The 22895-nt window shown below is 47.8% G+C and overlaps 1 pseudogene; it reads left to right on the plus strand.

The window, feature by feature from the left end:
* The first annotated feature begins 6125 nt into the window (after positions 1 to 6125).
* LOC110198698 (receptor-type tyrosine-protein phosphatase epsilon-like) overlaps positions 6126 to 22895 on the plus strand; it is a 32062-nt pseudogene continuing 15292 nt past the window's right edge.

Consider the following 22895-nt stretch of genomic DNA (forward strand, 5'->3'; position numbering starts at 1 on the left):
CCTCATAAATGTGATTTAGGAATTGGGGTTCTCTAGGTGGAACAGTGATAAGTGTTAGCCTGGAGCCAGGAAGACCCTTCAGGTTTAATAGGGATTCAAAACACTAAGTCACTTTAACCCTTCGGTCTGTGCCTCCGAATTTCCTCAACTATAAAATGAGCAGAAATGATATATCTGTCAAGAAAGATATCTTGCATGGTGCCTGGTTTGTAACAGGTAATATAAAAATGCTAGCTAACATCAAAGTTCTGTCAATGGACCAATATATGATTTTGTCAGGAGTTAAAAAAAAATCATAGTTTGCTATTGCCACCACCTGTTGTCATGTGGTAAAACAAAGTACTTTCCTGAGCAACAAAATTTCTCCCTTACATCAGAAAATTATCTTAGTTTGATCTATCTTAAAAGCAAAAGCAACCATGAATAAAGGATAAGTTAGTAAAAAATGATTACTCTTGATTTTAAATTCCACAGCCAACTAGAAAGCACACTCATATTCCTTCCTGGGTGCCCTCGGCTTTCTTTTCCAAAGCCAGGGGGCTGCATGCAGAATTGTATCACCTTAGGTGAAAGTGGACATAATTTTGATCCAACTAAATTCCACTAAAAACAGTGAAGGGCTTCCTCTCTCCCACACAGCAGAGGGATTTCTAACAAGCAGGTGCTCTGGTCTCCTTTCACCAGACAAGAGTTCTCTGGGCCTTGAATTCAATTGAATAAAGGGCAGGGTTGCTTAGGGAGGCTGGGCAGTTGCACATATTCAAGATTTAGGACATGATTTTAATGAACACATGCAAACACTTTTGATTCCCTTTAAGGATAGTATACTAAGGTTTGGAAAATGCATCAAATATTTCAGTCTCTGCCAACACCAGTGTATGTTTGACACTTTTCCAACAAAGGAGGGAAAGTTTAGGCTTAATTTCCCAGTTTAAAAAAAAATTATACACTTTTGTCAAGATTTTTAATGTCAAAACTTCTTTACAATGTGAGAGAGGATCAACCATGGGGGTGAGGGGCAGAGAATAAAGTAAAAAAGAACAAGGCAGAAATAAAAAAGTAAATTTCAAAGAAGGGACAAAGCTAAGTGCTGGCTCCTCAGCAACATTCCTGTTTTGCTATGACATCTCTATAGTCATCAAAGTAAGAATAAAGATTTTTAGCTCTCATCTTCAAAAATAACAAGTAGTTTTGTTTAATGGATACCAGAAACCATCAATCCCTGATGGTTTATAATTATAATAGCAATAGTATATCCAAACGTATTCATTTTCAGCACTAGAATAAAACCTGAAAAAAATTAATTTTACCCATCACTTCACAAGAAACAATTTACAAACAGTTCTACAAAGATACCCACCGGAAAAAAACCCAAAAGCCCTCAAACTGCCTTTTTACAGAGCTGTTAACAGTCACCAAGCCACCTTGAGTGACAAGGTGGAAGTGGGCTATCCCCACCCTCCACCCCAGATTAGATGCCAGAATAGGAAGAACAAGGGGGCAGCCAGGTTAGTTGGCTCATTGGACAGAGCTGGGCCTGGGCTCATGAAGACTCATTTCCCTGAGTTCAAATCCAGCCTCAGATACGCCTGTTTGCCTCAGTTTCCTCATCTGTAAGATGTAGATGGCAATGGCAAACCACTTTCCACCCAGTATCTCTGCCAAGAAGACCCCAAACAAGCTCAGGACCAGTGCAGTGGTCACCACCAAACCCCAAACAAAAGGACAGAGGAGGAGGAGGAGCTTGTCCAAAGCCATCCCAAACAGTGTTCCCTGACAGCTGGGCTGGCAGCCCACCTGAAGCCCAGGGGTCAGGTGTATCAGTTATCAGACAAGGGGGAGGGGTACCAAGCCCTGGTCAGTTTCAGGGAGGAGGGTGGGGGTCCTGTGACCCAGGCCATTCCTTGATTAAGGGCACAGTCTGGGGAGACTTCTCCCAGGGACACCTTCCCAGGAACAGTGCATAGCAGACACACTGACCCTTCCACAATTCAAAACTGATCGACTCTGGAGACCCCTGCTGATCACCCCCCCCATTTTAACCCCCTACCTCACTCTGCTGGTAAGATGGAACTGCTCTAGGGCCTGTCAGCCAGAAATGACAAGGGCTGGACAAGGAGCCTGGGCTCAAGGAGAGGCCCTGTGAAGTCTCACAAGGGACCTCCCACAGAGGGCTGACCCCTGAGATCACAATGTGGGGAGGTGGGGGATACAGGAAATTATCACTCCTTGTCTTTTTAATAAGAAAAATATATCCAAAAGTGTTCACTTTCCGCAATAGAATAAAAATCTGAAAAAAAATTTAATTTTACCCATCACTTCAGAAGAAACAATTTACAAACAGTTCTACAAACATTTCTATTCTTCTTTGTGGGAAAAAAAAAAGATTCACACTGGAAGAAAAAAGACCTCAAATTGCCTTTTTATAGAGCTGTAAGCCACCTAGAGTGACAAGGTGGAAGTTGGCTGTCCCCACCCCCACCCCAGGTTAGATGTCAGAATAGGAAGAACAAGAGGGCAGCCAGGCTACATGCCTCAGTGGACAGAGCCGGTCCTGGGCTCATGAAGACTCATCTCTCTGAGTTCAAATCCAGCCTCAGATACACACACTAACTGGTAACCCCTGGGCAAGCCACTTTACCCTGTTTGCCTCAGTTTCCTCATCTGTAAGATGTAAAAGGAAATGGAAAACCACTCTCCACCCAGTATCTCTGCCAAGAAGACCCCAAACAAGCTCAGGAGCAGTGCAGTGGTCATCACCCAATCACAAACAGGCAGAGGATGAGGTGCCGTCCAAAGCCCCGCGCCCCACCATGATCCCTGACAGCTGGGCAGGCAGCCCCCCTCAAGCCCGGGGGCAGGTGGATCAGTCATCAGATTTGGGGGGGGGGGGTCCGAAGCCCTGGTCAGCTTCAGGGAAGGGAGTGGGGGTCCTGTGACTCGGGCACTTCGGGGGTACTTCCCCCAGTGACACCTTCCCAGGAAGAGTGACAGACCGACCCTTGGCCAGCGAACCACACACAGACTCTCCCACAATTCAAAAGCGAAGGACGCTGGGCCGCGCTGCTGCCGACTATCCCCATTTTATCCCCCCCACCTCACTCTGCTATCGGGCAGAAATGGCAGGGGCGGGACCCGGAGCCGGGCTTAAGGAGGGGCCCTTTGACGTCACACAAGAGGGCTCAAACACGCCAGAATGGGGGCCCACCTCGGGGTGGGAATACCGCAAACTGTCAGTCCCTGTCCTTTCAATAACAATGATATATCCAAGAAGGATTCACTTCCAATACAAAATTAAAAACCTGAAAAAAAGAATTTTAATTTCACCCATCACTTCACAAGAAACAATTCACAAACAGTTCCACAAAAACTTCTATTCTTCCTCGTGAAAAAAAAAATTCACACACACATACACAATAAAAAGCCTTCACGTTGCCTTTTTACAGAGCTGTACAGATAACAGTTATCACAGTGAGCGAGCTAGTCTTCCGGGCATCCGTGACTGGGGGGACCTCTGGGCTGAAGTCCCTGCCCTGATGCTGGCATGGTGACTCAGCTGGTCAGCCACACCAAGAAACTTGTCCTGGGTCAGCTTCAGGAAGCTCTCTAGAGGACTGTGGGTGCCCTCAACCCTGCCAGGAAGGCCTCTCCTCTGGCCTCTCTTGACCCAGAGTTATGGACAGCAAAGGAGAGATGGGAGCTGACGGGGAGGACAGAGGGTGTTTTTCAAATGCCCAAGATAAAACCCAAAGGATTTCAAAGGAAAGCAATTTATGTTGAAATCAACATGCAGTTTTTTTCCATCCAAGTCTATAGATCCCTCTGAAATCTGTCCCCAGCCCTTGCACCCCAGCAGGAGCCTCACCTGTGGGAATCCCCACCAAGGGGAAGGAAGGGACCGCTTATCCCTTAGGGAGTGACTTCATATGGGCTCAGGAAGACCCAGGGAGGGCTTCAGGGATGGATAGATGCTGTGTGAGCTTCCAGACTACTGGGCTGTTTGGGAATACACCCACCTTTAGTAATGAAGGCAGTGATCACCAATTCCTGTAGCATTTTGAGGCTGGCAAAATACTTCACATACATATCTCCTCTGGTGCTAACAAAAACCTTGGGAGGACTATTATCCCCTTTACACATGAGGAAACTGAGTCTCAGAAAGGCTCAGGAAGAAAGTGATTTGCCCAGGGCCACGCTGCTGCCTTCAGTGGGCGGCCGTGAATACTGCAGACATCCTACACCTGTGTGCAGTTTGACCAAAGCCCCAGAGCCTCTGTGATCTGATCACAGCTTTCTAAAGTAAACATCTGTAGGTTTGTTTACTTGGGACCAAACATCCAGATATTTGGAAGTAAAAGCCAAGGCCCGTCCCAGAGAATTCCCAGGGTCACCCCAGGTTCATCTCCTGGGAATCTTGGCTGTGGGTAGCCTGCTCCTCCTGTCAGATGGCCATTCTCAGGGTCTCGGGTTCAAAGGCTGCCTTGATGCCTGACTAAGCTTTTCTTGCCTTCTGGCTGCTTGGCATCATGGTGTAGACATACCCTTCGGCTGCCATTGGAGGCAGTGTTGCAATTGGCCCACAAGGTCTCCTCTCCCATTCGGAGTGTCTGCCACAGCCTGGGCATACTAATGTCCTGTGACAGATACCAAGCATTGTTAGGGGGCAAAAAAGGTAGCCCTTCCCAGGCCTGGGAAGGCAGCACCTCCCCTCAGCCAGGCCCTTGCCCTCCACAGTCTCCAGCTGTGGACAAAGGAAAAGGGAAATATCACCAACATCTTGGGTCCAGCCGCATGCCTCTCCTCCCCTGGTCCTGCCCTCCCTCTAGCTCCCAGGTGCCTGCAGGTCCTCTCAGAGCATGGGGGCAGGAGGGAGGGAAGGGGGGGCTTCTGGGAAGAGCTGCCCCTGGGGATGGAGGCTAGCTATAGGCCTCTGGGTCAAAGGCTGGAGCTGAATCTGCTATCCCAGCCACCTCCCCCTGCTTCCAGAGCCCATGTGCCCCCCTGGGGCATTTCCAAGTCCAGATTGCAAAGCTCTCATCCTAGAAGTCTTCACTGCTTCACCCAGTGGCTCACTGAGGCGTCCCTGCTTAGGCACAAGCTGACCTCGATGGACTTGGAAAGGCCTGCCAAGTTCAAACCATTGGATCAACAAGAGAAATCTTTCTGAGTATTATGTGTTGGCCTTTCCCACTTCCTTCAGGCCTCATAAGCTGCCTCCTGCATTTCAAGCCAATCCTCACTGAGCATATACTATGTGAAAGCCTTGGGCTCTGGGCAACAAGGGGCTGCCCTCATGGAGTTTAAAGTCCAAGGGGAGACTTGCATGAATTTGTTCACCTGTCAGTAGAATTAGAAGTGGAATGTAATAGGGACAAAGAAGAGATCCAAAATTTTGTCCACCCAGAAACCACTTGTAGAGTTGGGGGCGAGAGGTTTTCACTGGCTCAGGGTTAATTTGGAGGAAAAACCATCTATCTTAGATCTCCTGAATCTTCCAGTATCCTGTGGCTCCCAGGGAATGCATCATTTTCTGGACTTTGAGTACAGAGCCATCCCTGATTCAGGCCACCCTGGCCCAGCACCTAGAAATGGAGAAGCGTCTTTAGGGAGATGGCTGGGTGGGGCCCAGCCCACTTGAATGGGTCTTCCAATGCGGCTGCAGGCTGCTCCTGGAGGCAGCAGGGCAGACACCAGCTCGATGTGGCTTTGGGGGCACCCTTCTGCTGACACCCTTTCTTTCCTTCCAGATGACCACTCCAGGGTGATTCTCAGCCAAGTGGATGGAATTCCATGCTCAGACTACATCAATGCTTCGTACACAGACGTAAGCCAAGGGTTTTCTCCTCAACCAATGCTACTCAAATACCTGTTTTAGGTAAACCATGACTGGCAGTGTGCCTTAGTGGGTAGAGACTTAGCTTCAGAGTCAGGAAGACACCTGGGTTCACATGGTTCCTCCCGGGTCAAGTGCTTTAGTCTCTCAGTGGCCCCAAGCAGGTCTCTGGGATAACAATAAACAGCAGGGAAGATTGGGGCCTGCTCTGGAGAGGGGGTTGTTTTCACCAGGGAGCTCTGTAGACTCAGGAAGTCATGAGGCGGGGTCAATCTCGAGCCCTTCCTGACTGTCACTGAAACCACTGCAGAGAATCACAAATACCATCTTCCTTCTGCAGGGTTACAAAGAGAAGAATAAATTCATGGCTGCTCAAGGTAAAGTGTTTTACCCTGCTCATTTCTGCCCCTTTGCTTCCTTCTCATTTGTGTGGGAGATGATTGGAGGCAGCAGCAGGGCTGAGGTTTGTGTTAACCTATCCTCCACGGCAGCCTGGGCCACCCTCTGCACAGGTGGGTTCAGCATGTGTAGCCAGCACCCCTTCCTCATGCTAGAACCCTTTCTCCCTGACCTCACTCCCAGATAACCAAGGCTCTGTCACAGAGCCAAGACTCGGTCCTCTCCCAGGGTCCATTTGTTTAACTAACCAGCAGAGGGCTTCAGTCAATGAATGGACTGAAATCCATGAACACAGTGCCCACCATATAGTCATGGCTTAATAAATGCTAGTAGCCCCGCCTGACCCGACACGCCGTGTTGTCCAGCTTGGCAGAAGAGAGCTCTCTCCCTGCTCCTCAGAGCTGGTGGTGAGCACCATCTGGTGGACGGCCTCAGGCTGCCTGGGGCCAGGTCCTGCAGACTGCCTTTCGACTGTGGCCCTCTCTCTCATCTGCAGGCCCCAAACAGGAGATGGCCAGGGACTTCTGGAGGATGGTCTGGGAGCAGAAGTCAGAGACCATTGTCATGCTGACCAACTTGAAAGAAAGAAAAAAGGTAAGGGGGACGTCTTATGAAGGGCCGCCCCTGCGGCCTTGGGATGCCTACTGTAACCACTTCCTTTTCCTACCTTCCTCCTCCCACCGCAGCGCGCCCAGGGTTCAGGGGCTTGCAGCATTCTCATCTCAAAGTCAAACCTGATGACTAAGGCAGATCGTTTATTTTCTGTCTTATTCTGTGGACCCCTCTCATTGAATCTTGCATCTCATCTGACTTGAGTGGTTTTTTCCAACTGGAGTCACCCAGTAAGTGGGAGCCATGCAAAGTGCTAACTCTGAAGAATATGGGCAAGAGGTGGGCTGGTGACGGAGGCGGGGAAAGGGCCCTGGTGGCAAGAGTGAGAAGGACGAAGCTCTTTTGCAACCAGACTCAAGAGGCGGCTGATAAAGGGCAGAGAGAGGGCTCCCATACACTTGAAAAGAAAGTCTTCACCTGCAGCCCAGGTCTTGGGCTCAGAGACTCCACAGAAATGACCCTCACAAAGAGGGGACAGTGTCAGAGGAAAGGGGGGGTGGTCAGGAGATGCTGTACAGGGAAAGAGGCAGGTGAGGGGTCCCAGCATCCCATGACTTTGGGCCAGAAGGGACCTGGGTGTGAGGGAGCTCAAGGCCCTCATTTTATAGAGAAGGAAACTGAGGCCCAGAAAGGAAAAGGGGCTGGCCTCCAGTCACCAAGGGAGTAGAAGAGCCAGATTCCAAAGCCAGGTCTTCTGACATCAGCCCCAGGGCTCTGTTCCATGCTGAGCTGCTGACCTCTGCTGGCTTCTTTTAGGGGAGACATCAGTCAGTAAGGTAGCATTTATGATTAAGCATCTATTATGTGTTAGGCTTAACTGTGTTAAGCCCAGAGGATACAAAGAAAGGCAAAAAATAAACAGTCCCTGCCCTGAAGGAAGGAAACAAAAGAGCATTGATTAAGCTCCTACTCTGGGCCAGGCTAAGCATTTGCAAATATTATCTCAGCTGATCCTTACCACAATCCTGCAAAATAAGTGCTATTTATTATTAAGCCCATTTTAGGATTGAGGAAACTGAGGCAGACAGAGGTTAGGTGACTTGCCCAGGGTTACAGAGCTAGGGAGTGTCTGAGGCTGGATTTGAACTCATGTCTTTCTGACCCCAGGCCCAGCACTGTGTGTGCTGGGCCCCCCACCCCCAAGCCTCCGGCATATAGCCTCATGGGGAGAGAACATTCAGACACCTGTGTGCGAAGAATGTTGTGGTTTGAGAGGTTGAGAGGTTGTGACCCCTCAAAGACTGGAGTACACCACCGGGTCATCCGGAATGAATTCACAGACTCACACATTCAAGGTGGCAAAGATTTATTGTTACGCTTTTCAGCGGGCAAGGATTCTTAAGGATTCCTGCAATCTTAGAGTGGTACAGTTAAAGTTTATATAGGATAAAATACAATAAAACATGTGCCAAATATGCTAACTAGGTGATTCAGGGTGGGATTAGGGAGTGGTTAAGGAGTGGTCAGTTCTTAAAAGAACATACACTTCTTGTACCTACTGTGCAGGTGTTTTACCCAGAGTTCACTAGGAAAAGCCCACAAGGGGGGGCACATGGAGGTGTGGTTTTAGGCCTGCTATGTCACTAAGTTAACTAGAGTTCGGGGGTAACTGAGAGTTGTCCAGTCTGCCACCAGTCAATGTCTTGTTTGACAAAATAGATGGAGGGAGTACACATATCTCTTAAGTCTAGAATACAGTTAATGAGGATGTAGATAATGAGGTACGGTGGTAGTATAGATAGTCCAGTGGTAAGAATGTCTTTATGACCCAGTGCAAAGCCAGTTCAAACTAATAATTCCTTCAGGTGCTATTTGTAACTGCACCAAGGAGAGAGGTAAGGGTCTTGCTGGGGCCCACTCATGAGTAATTGCTAAGCACAGTGTCCTTGGGCTGGGGAGAAACTGTCAGAAACAGTGTTTCTGAGGCTAGGGAGAAATTGGGGTCCAAGCACAAGCACCCAAGCACCCCATCAAGAAGAGAGAAACAGTGAATTGTAGATAAGTGAGAGAGGGAAGACCCCAAGATGGAGGAGGACTGGGAAGGCACGGCAGAAGGTGGGCTTCCGTGGTTTTCTTCCTTGGTGTCAAGGCCCAGTGACCCTGAGCCTCCTCCAGTCTGTCCTCAGGTGCTCATAGAGCCATAGGAGGGTTGGGGAGGCCGGGTGATTCTCTGCTGGCCAAACCACAAAAGTCAGAGGACCCAGCTTGGTCACATACTACACTTGTGTCCTTGGACAAGTCACGTGACGTCCCTTAGCCTCAGTGTCCTCATTTGTAAAATAAGGAGGTTGGACTGGGTAGTGTCTGGGGTCTCTTTTAGATGAGACTGGAGGAGGGTGCAGGGGAGCCTGTCCTGGCCATGGGGATGAATGCAGGTGTTTCTCTGTCTCTCTCTCTGCCACACACATACACATGCACACACACACACACACACACACACATGCACACACACATGCACACACATGCACATGCATATACACATGTGCATATACACACAGACTCACACATATATGCAATACACATATACACACACACACATACATGTGCACATACACATGCACACAGACTCATGCACATACACACGTGCATACATACACATGAATATACACATACATAGACTCACACATATACACACAATCACACAATACACATACACACATGTACACACGCACGCATATACACAACACCTGCTGCCTCTCAGACCAGGTACGAATTCCTCTGCCCTTCGAAGCCCTCCGCCCCTCAGCCTCTACCTGTATTGTCAGCCTCTTTGTGCGTCCTCCCTGCCATCCCTCCCTCAATCTGTTCTGTTCTTGTTCAGCAGCACATGGACATGGGCATGCTTGTTGTCTTCCCTGGTAAGGAAACATCAGTGCCTTTTGTTCCTCATTAAGAGGCAGCGGGGTGATGCAGTGGAGTCAGGAAGACCTGAGTTCAAATTCAGCCTCACGTACTTAACTAGCTGTGTGACCCTGGGCAAGACACTTCACCTATGCCTGCCTCAGTTTCCTCATCTGTAAAATGGGGGTAGTAATAGCCGTTCCTCCCAGGGCAGCTGTGAGGAGCAGATGAGATAGTAATGAAGATGTATTTAGCACAGGGCCCAGCACATAGTGCTACATGGATATGGGCTATGGTATGATACGCGCTAGCACATGGATATACGGCTCTGTATAAATATTGCTGGTAAATAGCCACGTCTTCAAGCCGTCTGCTGTCATCCCACCATCCATGCAGGCGAGGCTCCCAGCCACGTCGGGTTCTCCTGTCCCCCAGGAGAGCTTACCCCCCCCTCGTGATTGGTGTTGCTATTTCCAACCAATCCAGGTCATGCTGGGCTCCCCCAGGCCACACTGTCTTATTTATCTGCGCTCAGTTACTGGTCCTTGTTCCCCATAGAATAGTAGGTGGGGGGGTTGTCGGCAGGGAAAGAATGCTGGGCTTGGTGTCAAGATGAAGGCCAGGGCAGGGCTCGAGTCTGGCTATGTGACCCTGGGCAAGTTCCTTAGCCTCTATGTCCTCTTCTATAAAATGGGTATAGTCGTACACGGAGGAGTTATATCACAGCTTGTGTCTGTAAAGTGCTATGAACTCCTTCGGGCGCCATGCCAATGCTGGCCCATCATTATTCGGCTTCTCCATAAGGTTATTTTAAAGGGAGATGAGCTCCCCACGGGCCACATTGGCCTCTTCTTTCGGCCCCCTCTTCTACATCTGCACTGGAATCACTTCATCTGGGGTCTTTGGAATTTCATTCTCAGGACCTTCCCAGGCCTGTGGGACTGGCTTCTCCTGAAGCATTCTCCCATTGGATCCTTCCTGCCCTTTTTCAATATCCAGTGCAATCTGCTTTCTAAAAACCAAACTGAGGTGGGGGAGGGCACATTGATTCAATAGAAAGAGCCAGCAAGACCCAGGGAACTTGTCTGTAATGACCAAGACTGCATGTGGTCAGAGCCCAGGCCAGGGAGAGACAGCTGATCTTCTGTGATCACTATGACTGGTTGGGTTGCTAGGATGAGTGAGAGTCTGGACCCGCAGTCTTAGATAGGGCCGCCATGTCAAGAGCCTGTCCTTAGGACCCAGGCTCCTGGACTCAGAGGAGACCCAGAATCTGAGCACCAAAGGAGATGCCTCCTGTCCATGGAAAGAGACTCTGTGTGCACAGATGTAGTAGGTGTGACCAGCCGGTGACTGGTCAGCTCAGGTCTCATGGCCCAGGAAAGTGAAAGAAAGGTATTTCCTGTGTGAGGCACAGAGTCGGAAGTTGGAGCTCTGTGTGCGAGGAGGAGCAGCCAGAAGGCCAGAGTCCCTGGCTTTCAGGGTTTGTGGAGGGGACCGACAGCTCAGAAGGGAACGAAGGACATTAGGCAGCCCGGTTAGGGAAGTGTCTATGTGGCATCCTCAGTAAAACTCCCTGTGACTGCTGGTGCTTCTTGGTTTTATACCTCACTTGGAATAAAGATCATATCTGTGCCTAGAAAAAGGGGCCATTTCCTAAGCGATACATGCTAGAAAAAACCACTGCTGCAGAGATTCAGACAACAAAGACACCCCTTCTGCTTGGGGGAGTCTGCAGGCCCCCAGTCTGGGCTGGAATCCCCACCTGCTGCTTCAGCAATTCACTAGTATCTCCTTCAACCCAGCAGTTGTTTTTAAATTATATTTTTATTTCAATAATTATTTCCCCATTGCATTAAAAAAATTTTAACATCGATTTTTTAAAAATTTTGAGTTCCAAATTCCCTCCCTTCCCTACCCTTTGAGAAGGCAAGCAGTATGTTATCAATTATACATGTGAAGTCTCACAAGCGTATTTCCATATTAGCAATATTGCAAAAGAAAACACACACACACAAAGAAATAAAGAAAGTTAAAAAAATTATGCTTCAATCTCCAGCAGTTATTTTTTTTTGGTGTATTTGTTTGGCTTTTTCTGTTTGTTTGCTTTTGTTTTGTGAGGCAATCAGGGTTAAATGATTTGTCCAGGGTAACACATCTAGTAAGTGTCAAGTGTCTGAGCCAGATTTGAACTCAGGTTCTCCTGACTCCAAGGCCAGAGCTCTATCTACTGTGCCACCTAGCTGCCCCCTCCAGCAGTTATTTTTTAAAGCACCTACTGTGTGCAAGGCCTTGAGCTGGGATGTGGGCATATAAAGTCAGAATCTCTTACCAAGGGGATGCTCAACTTATACAATGACATAAATATGCCATGACTGAGGAGGGAGGAATCAGGGTGGACTTCTTTTAGGAGGCAGCCCCTGTGCTGAGGGGAGATAAAGTGACAGACACCAGAGATGTTGAGGCACAATCAGCAATATTTAGCACTTGCTTGAGTAGGAAGGGATCAGGGAAAGGACCCAAGTATGGTCTTGGCCAGATTATTTCCCCTCCTTCCCCCTCAGCCTCCTCCTCTGAAATGAGAAGGCTGGACTAGGCTGTTTCCAAGGTCCCTTTCAGGATTAAATTCTACAATCATAGGGCAATAGGCTGGTACAAGTCCTTCTTTTGGTTGAGAAATTACTCACTGTGAGTATTGCCGAGGAAAAAGCTGTAATTCTCCTATGTTCCCAGCTCTCACATTTCAGAAAGACTTCAGTGAGATTTCTCTCTGTTTATGCCTCTGTACAAATGTGTAGTGTGTGTGTCTGAGTGTGAGTGTGTGTGTATGCATGTGTGTGAGTGTGTATGTATGTGAATGTGAGTGTGTATGTGTGAGTGTGAGTGTGTATGTGTGTGTGTGAGTGTGTGTGTGTGGGGGGGTGCAGGCAGGAGCCACCAAACTGCTAACCTCTCCTCTCCCATTCTTCCAGGAGAAATGCCATCAGTACTGGCCAGACCAGGGATGCTGGATGTATGGGAACATTTGCGTCTCTGTGGAGGACTGCATCGTCCTGGTAGACTACACCATTTGGAAGTTCTGTATACAGTTGGTGAGTATTGTCTGCAGCTGGGCCTCTCTAGGACTGGCTCTGGGGTCAAAGGAAGCCTCGACACCAGGGATTTCCTCCATAAAAACCTAGGATCAAGGGCTGTTTAGGACAAATTCTCGCCCTCAGACTTATAATCAGAGGCCGAAGCCTGTTCCGTTCTTGCGTCTGCTTTTCCTCCTCTTTCTGTCTCCTTCTTCCCTGCCAGGCTGTCTGTTTGCCTCCGTCCCTACCAATTTCCCTTCCTGCTTTTTCTGGCCCGTCATTGGTGGCAAGCCTGAGGACTTTGCCAAGTGTCCCTGGGCTCAGTTCCCCCATCTAGAACATGAGGGTGTCTGCTGAGGTCTCTTCTGACTCCAAACTCAGGATGCTAGCTCAAGGAGCAGATGTGACAGGCCACTCTCTTGATTCCCACATCCAGTGGGAAATTTGGTCCAGGCATAATCACTCATTGAGTCAACAAGCATTTCTTCAGTGCCTGGTGTGTTCCAGGCGCCAGGGATCATGATGATAGCTGCTACTTTCCGGGTGCCTTATAGTTGGCCAAAATGCTTTAATTGCATCATTTTAATAGACAGCTGCAACAATCTTGCGGGGTGGGCACCAAAGGTATTATTATTCCCATTTTACAGATGAAAAAACTGAGGCTCAAACAAATCAAGGGACTTTGAACCCTGGACCCACACCTAATCAGGGTCCATGGGAGCTGAACCTGTATCTTCCTGCCTGGAGTGCTTGGATTCCCTGGGGGCAAGAGTTCACCAAGGGCAGTGCTAAGGGGAAACAGGCAGAATTTCCAGCTGCCTGTGAGTGCCAGGGCCACCGCCACCACCACCAGGCTCACCCTCAGTTTCTTGTCTTCTCAGCAGCTCCATGATGGCTGCAAAGCCCCACAGCTGGTGACCCAGCTCCACTTCACCAGCTGGCCCGACTTTGGAGTGCCCTTCACCCCCATTGGGATGCTTAAGTTTCTGAAAAAAGTGAAGACCCTGAATCCTTCCCACGCAGGACCCATCATTGTTCACTGCATGTATGACCCGAGGCTCAGAGCCGTCAGCCACTGGTGCTGACATCGGTGTGTGGTGACATTCCTGCCCCACCAGCTGTTTTACAGAAATAAGGCCAGGACAGACCCGGAGCCCCAGAGGTCATTTCCAAAATGGAATTTATATTTGTTAAAAGCTGATGCAGAGGCTCATAGCACCTTAGAACCAGAAGGAACCTTGGAGGTCATTTAGGACACACTTTTCTACAAATGAGGAAACTAAAGCCAGCATGGTTTGCCAGATGGCTAAAAAGCGGCAGAGCCAGGACCTGGAGGAAAGCCCTCTGTAAGCTTTAGGGTGCTGTGGAAATAGGAGTTTGTAGCATCATCTTCATTATGGATACTGGCTAAATTTTCTTTCTCTGCTTTGACTCTCCCTGGATTCGGAATCAAGTCTGTATTTCTCTCATAGTAGGAATGGTATTGCTCCTTTTCCTATTTTTTGCCAACAGTTTATATATTAATATTCTTTAATATGTATGTTTATAACATATTTGTTTATATATGTTTATAATATAATGTTCTTTAAATTATAATTTATGGTTTGTTTCCCCTTGAGAGAAAATTTATGGAGTGTTTTATTTCTGTAAGATTGGGTTAAGTCCTTTATTCCTGTTCATCTGGGCTTTTATATTTCAGTAATATTTATCCATCATTTAAATTGTCAATTTTCTTGGCATAAAATCCAGTGAAATAAGTTCTAACAGTTTTATTTATTTCTTCTTTGTTATCTGTGAATTCAGCTTTTTCAGTTTTGTTTCTGATCGTTTGGTTTTCTTCTTTCTTTTCTTAGATCAAATCAGCTAATGATTTATCAACTTTTATTTTAAAAAATAGTTCTTGGTTTCACTTCTTAATTTAGTGTTTTTTTGCTCTTATTATTAATTTCTTCTTTGACTTTCAGTATTTTTATTTCAGTGTTTAATTGGACTTTAAAATTTTGTAGGCTTTCTGATGCTTTCATTTGCATTGACCTAATGGTTGATGGGCTCTTTCTCTCTTTTACTGATTTAAGTATTTAAAGACTATAGAGGAAGTGAGGTGAGGCAGCAGATAGAGTGCTGGCTATGGAGTCAAGAAGACCTGAATTCAAATCTGGTTGACCCTGTGACCATGTCACTTAGTTTCCTCAACTGTAAAAATGGAGGTAATAGCATCTATCTCACAGGGTTGTTGTGAAAATCAAATGAGATTATGTTTGTAAAGTACTCCACACAATGCCTGGCATATAGTAGATACTTAATAAATGCTTCTTCCATTATCAGATTTTTTTTTAAACCTGGAGAAGATATTAGAGGGACTTCAGTCCTATCCCCTCCTTTACATCTGAGTAAACTGAGGCGTGGAGAGATGAGTGACTTGCCCACATTCCCCCAGACAGTAAGGATTAGAGGTGAAATTCAAACCCAGCTCTCCTAACTCTCAGTCCAAAGCTCCAGTTTCCCTAATACCACAGTGCCAATCGATACCATTCATGACATCTTGGAATACCTGTGATTTTCTTTAATACTTAAATTCTTGCCTTTTGGCTACAGAATAAGCCAGGGATAGCCTGGGATAATGGAAAGACCATAGCCAGGAGAAATCTGAGTTGAACTCCATCCTCTGACATTCAGTGATTGTGTGACCTTGGCCAAGTCAGTCCCTGTCTGAGCCTCAGTCTTCTCATCTGTAAAAGGGGGGATAATGTTAGCACCTACCTCTTAGGGCTGTTCTGAAGCTCCAATGAGATGACATGGGTGGATTCTACAAAGACGCAGCTGTTGTAACCTCCTTCCCTGATCCCACCCCCATGCCCCATTTTAACTAACAATTAAGCATTCCATCTTAATGTCAGCTTCCTGTAAAAAGCTATGCCCTGGTTGGTGGAAGCTCAGGAGGGGAAATCTGTGACCGTGTGGCTACCAAAATGGGAGAGATAAGGTGAATGTCCCATAGTCCAGGACTCTTTTTCCTGGGGATTAGCCAGCAAGGCCACTGGTCACTCTTCTCAGCTTTTTGTCCTGAGGTGATTTAAAAAGGTTGGTTTGGGGCTTCAGCTCTGTTTCTCATGTAGCATGAGTAAACAAGTCAAGGGACCATGTTAATAGGAGGACTCAGATCCTTGCTGAGGGACTGTATTTATTATTTATAAATTGGGTTTCAGCTGGACTCAGGCAGTGGATATAAAGCATTTTGTAAATTTAAATGTCCTACATAAGTCTAAGCTATTACTCTGATTGTTGTGATAAATATAATGTATTGAATAATGACCACCTCTCTGCCTTTCATATGCCACCTCGAATTCCTGGAATGTAAGTCACCCTCATGTCTGCCTCTTAGATCCCTTATTTCCTTCAAAGCCCAATGCACATGCTGGGTCCTACACAAGAGCTTTTCCTGACTGGCCTCAGGTGCCCTTTCCTTACTCTCATGGCCTCAGGCCTCTCCCACCTCCCCCTACCTGTTGTAAAACTTCTCTTCCATCAGGACTCAATCAGGTACAAGGAGCCTGCCTGCCAGCCCCATCACCCCAGCTGGGCTTGTTTCCTCTCTCCTCAAGTATTGCTAGGGGCAGAGCACCAGCCCTGGAGTCAGGAGAATCTGAGTTCAAATCCAGCCTTAGACACTTGACATTTACTAGCTGTGTGATCCTGGGCAAGTCACTTAGCCCAATTGCCTTGCCAAAAAAAAAAAAAGTGACTTTATCCTAAATATATTCCTCCTCTTGCTAGCCTTTTAATTAAAAAAAAAATGCCTAAACCCCTCCTGTGTGCCAGGCAATCTGCTAGGTATTGGAGATAGAAAGACAAAACTGAGATGCTTCCTGTCATCAAGGGCCTTATATTTTATTGAGGGAAAAAACCCATGGCACAGAGATGTGAATACACAAGGTACTGGTAGAAGAATTGGGGGCAGGGTCGCTAGCAAGTGAGGGAGTCAGGAAGGGCCTTGTGTTGGACCTGACGTGCACTGAGCTTTAAAGTAAATGCAAAATCTAAGAGGTGAAGATGGGGAGGTGAGCATTCTGGCATGAGGAAGCAGCTGTGCAAAGGCAGGAAACTAAAAGGTTATTTGTGCAGGAGAGCAAGTGTAGAGTGTGTGAAGGAGGATGTTTGATAACCGAAGAAAGGAGGCCAAAGCCCGGTTGTGAAGAGTTTAATCACAGAGGCAATGGGCTGTCAGAGCAGAAGAGTGATATTTTCTGAGTTGGGCTTTAGGAAGATCGATCGGGCATCAGTCCTGTGAAGGATGGACTGAAGTGGAGAGAAGTTGGAGCTCCCATCCTATTGCCATAGTCCATATATAAGGTGATGAGGACCAGTATGAGGGTGGGGACAGTGTCAGAGGAGAAAAGGGGGAGTAGTCAAAAGATGCTTCAGGGGTTGAAATCAACCAGAGATGCTGGAGAGGTGAAATCAGCCAGAGATGCTGCAGAGGTGAAATCTACCAGAGATGCTGCAGAGGTGAAATCTATTAGAGATGTTGGAGAGGTGAAATCAGCCAGAGACGCTGCAGAAGTGAAATCTACCAGAGATGCTGTCGGGGGTGAAATCTCACAAGTTTTGACTTGTGAGAGACAGCAAGGAATCTGGAACAATTCCTAGGTTGGGAGGGACTGGGGAAGGTGATACCCTCCCAGTAGTAGGGAAGATGGGGAGGGGCTAAAGGGGAAGGATAATGAGTTCTGTTTTGAACATGTTGAGTTTAAGATGTCTGATGGACATCACTTAGTGGTGTCTGAAAGGCGTTGGAGATTTGGAGGCTGGCAAGAGACATGAGGCAGGAGAGGTAGTTTTGAGAATTATCAGTATAGAGATGATAATTAAATCCATGGGAGCTGGTGAGATCACCAAGTGGAGTGTTATTTAGGGAGAAGAGAAGAGGGCCCAGAACAGAGCCTGAGGGACACCCAAGTTTAGAGGGCATGATCTGGAGAAGTATCCAGCCAAGGAGACAGAAGAAGCCATCAGAGAGGTAGGAGGAGAACTAGAAGGAGAGGGGGAGTCCCAAAAACCTAGAGAGAAGAGAGTATCAAGGAGGCAAGGATAATCTACAATATCAAAGCCTACAGAGAAGTCAAGAAGGATGAGTATTAAGAAAAGGCCATTGGACTTGACAGTTAGGAGCTCACTAGTAACTTTGGAGAGAACAGCTTCAGTAAAATAATGAAGTTGGAAGCCATAAGAAGAAGGAGAATGCGAAGGGAGAAAATGTTGGCCCCTATTGTAGGTGGCCTTCTAAGGAAGTTTAGCTACAAAGGGTAGAAAAGAAATAAGATACAAGTTAGCAGGGATGGAAAGACTGAATGAGAGTTTTTTTGAGGATGGGGAAGACAGGAGATGTTTGTAGGTAGTAGGAAATGAGCCAGCAGCGAGGGAGGGATTGAAAATCAGTAAAAGAGGTGGGTATGGCAGAGGGGGCAATCTGTTAGAGGAGATGGGATGGAATGGGATCACTTGAGCAGGTAGAAGGGTTAGCCTTGGCAAGGAGTGAGGCCAGCTCATCATGTGAGACAGGGCTGAAGGAAAGAAGGGCAGAAGGCACCTGAGTGATGAGAGATGAGGAGGAGGAGAGCTCAAAATTAGATTAATTTTTTTTCAGTAAAATATGAGGCAACGTTCTAAGCTGAAAGGGTTGAGGGAGGGGAACCAGGAAAGTTTTGAGTAGAAACAAGAAGGTTTGCACGAGCCTAGGTGGAGAGTAAGAGATAAAGGAAGCATGGAAAGATTTCCTGGCAGCAGTGAGGGCCCAGTTGAGGTTATATAACATAAATTTGTAGTGGACCCAATCAGAATGGTTACATGATTTTCTCCATCTTCATTCATCAGCACATGTGTAAGAGCGAAGATGATGAATGGGGAGTGGTCCCAGGCTGAGGCTTGGCTGGGTGTAGGACAAGAGAGGAGGACAGTGTGAAGGTAAACTGATTCACCAAGAGGTCAAATAGAGAGAAGAGGAGAAAGTGGCTAGGGCAGGAGAGATTGAGAATTGAGGGATCAAGGGATTCAAGGTCATGGTGTGTTTGAAGAGCAGGGTTTGGTAAGGGAAAGCAGAGGGAGAGATGGAAATCCAATAGGTTATGGTTGGATAAAGGAATTTCAGAACTCTTGAACACGGAGGTGGTACAATTGTGGATGATGGCAAGATTAAGGGTATGATCATCTTTGTGTGACTGAGACGAGGGGAAGAGGAGTGGCTTGTGGGAGGTGAGTAGGTTAAGGAACTGAGTTGTTAGGGTGTTTGAGGGACAGTCCACAAGTATGTTGAAGGAGAGAAAATTGTGAGCTGGATACCAAACTCATTGAGAAAGGAAAGGGAGTGACCTGGAGGGCTATAAACAACAGCTTACCAGGGTTCTGGTGGGTGGTAAATATGAATATGAACCTCCTAGGAGGAGAGGTTACTGAGTTAATGGAGGTAGGAGGAGAACCTGGCAGTGGTAATGGGGGAGCTCAGAGTATTCCAACTCTACCCCCTCAACCAGAGAGCTGATGAGAAAGAGTGAAGGGGTAGCCAGTACTGGAAAAGGTGGCCAGGGAGGCTGTGCCATCAGGGGGAGCCAGGTTTCAGTAATAGCTCATGGGTGGAAGGAATGGAAGGAGGAAATATTTTGGAGGAAGGGAAGTTTGTCGACTATAGAATGGGAATTCCAGAGGGCACAGTGGAAGGGGTGGGTGGGGTTAGGAGGAAACTTTGGTTTGAGTGGGTTGAGGGGTGATGGGAAAGAGGAATTGAGTGGTGGAAAACAGGGAATAAGGTTTGGATAATGTCCTACAGGAGTATGGAATTCCTGGGATGTATAGGGTGTGTCCAGGTATGAGAAGAGTCATTCATTGAGTGGAGGGTCACCATTCCTCTACCCAAGATCTGAGTGGTTCTGAAGAGAGTGGAGAGAAGGGCAAAGGCAGGAGAGAGACTGGGGAGATGAATTCACCAAGATGTGGCACCTGCTTAGTTACAGGGCCATAAGGGGGAGAATCAAGGGTGACCATGAGGTAGCAAATCTGGGAAACTGGAAGGATGGTGATACCCTCAGCAAAGGAGTGGATAATGAGTTTTGTTCTGGTCCTGTTGAGCCGGTGGGAATTCCTACCTGTTTGATCTTGACCAAGTACCTTTCCCTGGCTGGACCCAAGCTTCCTTCTCCATATGCTGAGGAGGATCTCTGAGGCACCTTCTGGGGCTTGATCCCAGGCAACCTTTCAGTTTGTCCTCAGGGGATTGAAGACATCTTTGCAAGGACCCTTGCTTGATTTAGGTCTCCCAGAACCAAGTACATTACAGGTGGTGATATGAATGAACGAACGAGCTTCACTTTGGGCTGAGTTAGAAATATTAGAGCCATGTCCCATAGTTGTTTTTTTTTCCCTTACATGATATCAGCACTCGGGGACCTTCCCACTGACTGGTGGTATTTCAAAAGGCATGAGCTTCACTTGTGTGGATCCATATAGATCATAGCTTTCTCCATAGATTAGCCCAGGGCTTCTCAATCTGGGGACCTTGGGTAGATTTCAGGGGGTCTGTGAAGTTATGTGGGAAAAATTACTTTTTAAATTTTCATTAACCTCTAAACTCTAGCATTTCCTTGTAATTAGGAATATTGAAACCAGTGAAAGTGACCACTGGCCTTTAAAGGTGCATCATGCCTGGATTGTGAGAGATGAGCTGTCCTGTGCCCCCGCAAAGATGTGCTAGGAAGCTGCCTGACCACCACCGGTCCCCGAATCCTTAACCTGACATGGGTCTGGTGATAAGTAGAGGATATGGCACCCACCGCTGAACACCCAGAGAAGGGGCAGGGCTGCAGAGGCACTGTCTAGTCAGTTCTCCTCACCTCCCACAGGAGGCCACGATAGCAGCTGCGCTCCAGAGTTGGTTTCTGGGGAGGAGAGCTGCGGGTGTGCCAGGAAGCACCTCGGCACCTGAGCTAAATCTTCTCTTTCTTCCTGATGTGGAGGGAATTGGCATTGACTCCAATCCCTTCTCTAAAGAAAGTGTGACATTCTTCCAATCCAGTCCAGTCCAGTCCAAGGACCTTTGACGTCTTCCATGGGACCACTCTCTCCAGTAATGCAGATCGCAGCCCCTCTAACACCCAGTGGGCAGCTCTCACCAGTTACTGCAGCTGGAAGGCGGATCACACTGCACTGGCCTTGGGAGAAGAGTCTCTAATTCTGGACGATGGCTCTCATTCTCCAAACTCATGTCCTGGGGCTGTTAGTAGCATTTTGGCATCATCCTTCAGCCCAAGATCTCCAAAGGTTCTATAAGTATTTTTGTGATATTTTCACTTAAAGTTTAACTTCCCCCTCCCCTTAGACTTTAAGGGATGGCCTTTGAAAGTATCCATGGCCAGAACATTCATTCACACTGCTTCGCCTTCCCACAGCTCACTCTCCCTGCATGGCCAGTCAGGCAGGGAGCCCTCTACACTCAGGCTGGGCCCCAGACAGCAGCCATACCCTCCATCACCTGGCCTAGGGTCAAAGCTTGCAGCAGGACCTTCCAGAGCCGTGTGCCTTCGCAGTATCCTTCATTCAAGAATCCCACCTTCCCTCCCCCTCACCAGGAAGCCTTGGGGGCAGGAGCCTTTGTTGGGAACTTGTTATCATCAGTATTCTGTCAGTCCCACATGGGGTGCAGGGACCCCAGGAGCTCCGAAGCCCCTCTAGTCTAAGCTGGAAAGGCCTTTGTACCATGAACCCACCACCAAGGAAGCCTACCTCTCCTGCCTCTCTGCTCAGCCAGAATCCTGACTCAGCTAGAAAAGGAAGGATCAGGTTTTAGCCCACAGAGGGGACGGGGGTTTGGTGTATTGGGGAAGATGGGAAGAGCTCTCTTTTTAAGGACTAGCCCATCTCTGCATTGAAAAGTCTGCTTAGATACTTGGGTAGGTAGGAATGGGTATGCCCTCCACTGATCGAGACCACCCCTCCACACCTGCCCATGCAGGTCCACGGTCCTCGTCTGTCTGCTCCCGCAGGCAGTCCATCCTCGGACCCTTCCTCTGGACCTCTTGACACTGTTTGCAGCCTTCACAAAAGCAGACCAGGAGGTAGAGATGATGAGGAAAAAAAATTACATATTTCCCTATTTGGCAGGGGAATTCGCAGGGTGGGGGGCTTTTATCAATGCAATCAGCAGACAGGCCAGGCCTGGTGCCAACCACGTATGTATCGAGTTTTTACCGCACCACGGCTGCCCTGAGGAAAGAGTACAGGTCTATAGGCAGAGGACCTGGGTTCAAGTCATGTCTCTGACACTTACTATCTCTGTGACTTTGGGTGAGTGACCTAACCTCCCTGGGCTTCAGATTCCTCATCTGTAAAATAAGGAGGGCATTGGATTGCATGGGGCTTTCTAGGTCCCTTCCAGTTTAAATCTGTGCTCTGAGGATCGAGGGTCCTTGATTTGGAGAGGAGACCAATGTAATGGCTCTGAGTCCAGCCTTCAGCCTTTACGAGCTGTGAGACAGTAGGTTCTCTGAGCCTCAGTTTCCTCATCTGTAAAATGGGTATCATAAAACTTGTAATATCTGACTCCTAGAATCTTTGTGGGGAGAGCACTTAAAGACAGTAACAACAGCAACAGCAAATACTACTATCATCATCATCATCATCATCATCACTGCCTCAGACACTTCCTAGCTCTGTGACTCTGGACAAGTCAGGTCACCTTTTTCTGCCTCAGTTTCCTCATCTGTAGAATGGAGATAATAATAGCACCTCCCTCATAGGGTTATTGTGAAGATGAAATGAGATAATGCTTGTAAAGTTCAACCTTACAAGGGAGAGAAATAGGATCTCTTTTTCTCTGTCACGGCTGGGGGCGTCCTCATCCAGGGGCTCAGAATCCAGGTCCCGGCCTACTGGGCTGCAGGGAATTTCTCCCACGTGCCAGGGCCAGGTCACCTGACCTGACTAACCCAGGGTGTCCCCCAAACTTTCTCCTGAAAACGTGGGCTGCCGACATGGGGAATCATTTTTGAGGGCAGGTCTCCCTCTAGTGACATCGCTGCAGATCGACACCGAGGCCTTCATTGGCATGGACAGGCCCAAAGTTTAAAGTCAATGATTCCTGACTGGAATCC

The sequence above is a fragment of the Phascolarctos cinereus genome, unplaced genomic scaffold (genome assembly GCF_003287225.1).
Source record: "Phascolarctos cinereus isolate Bilbo 61053 unplaced genomic scaffold, phaCin_HiC Scaffold_3;HRSCAF=262, whole genome shotgun sequence".
Lineage (NCBI taxonomy): Eukaryota > Metazoa > Chordata > Mammalia > Diprotodontia > Phascolarctidae > Phascolarctos > Phascolarctos cinereus.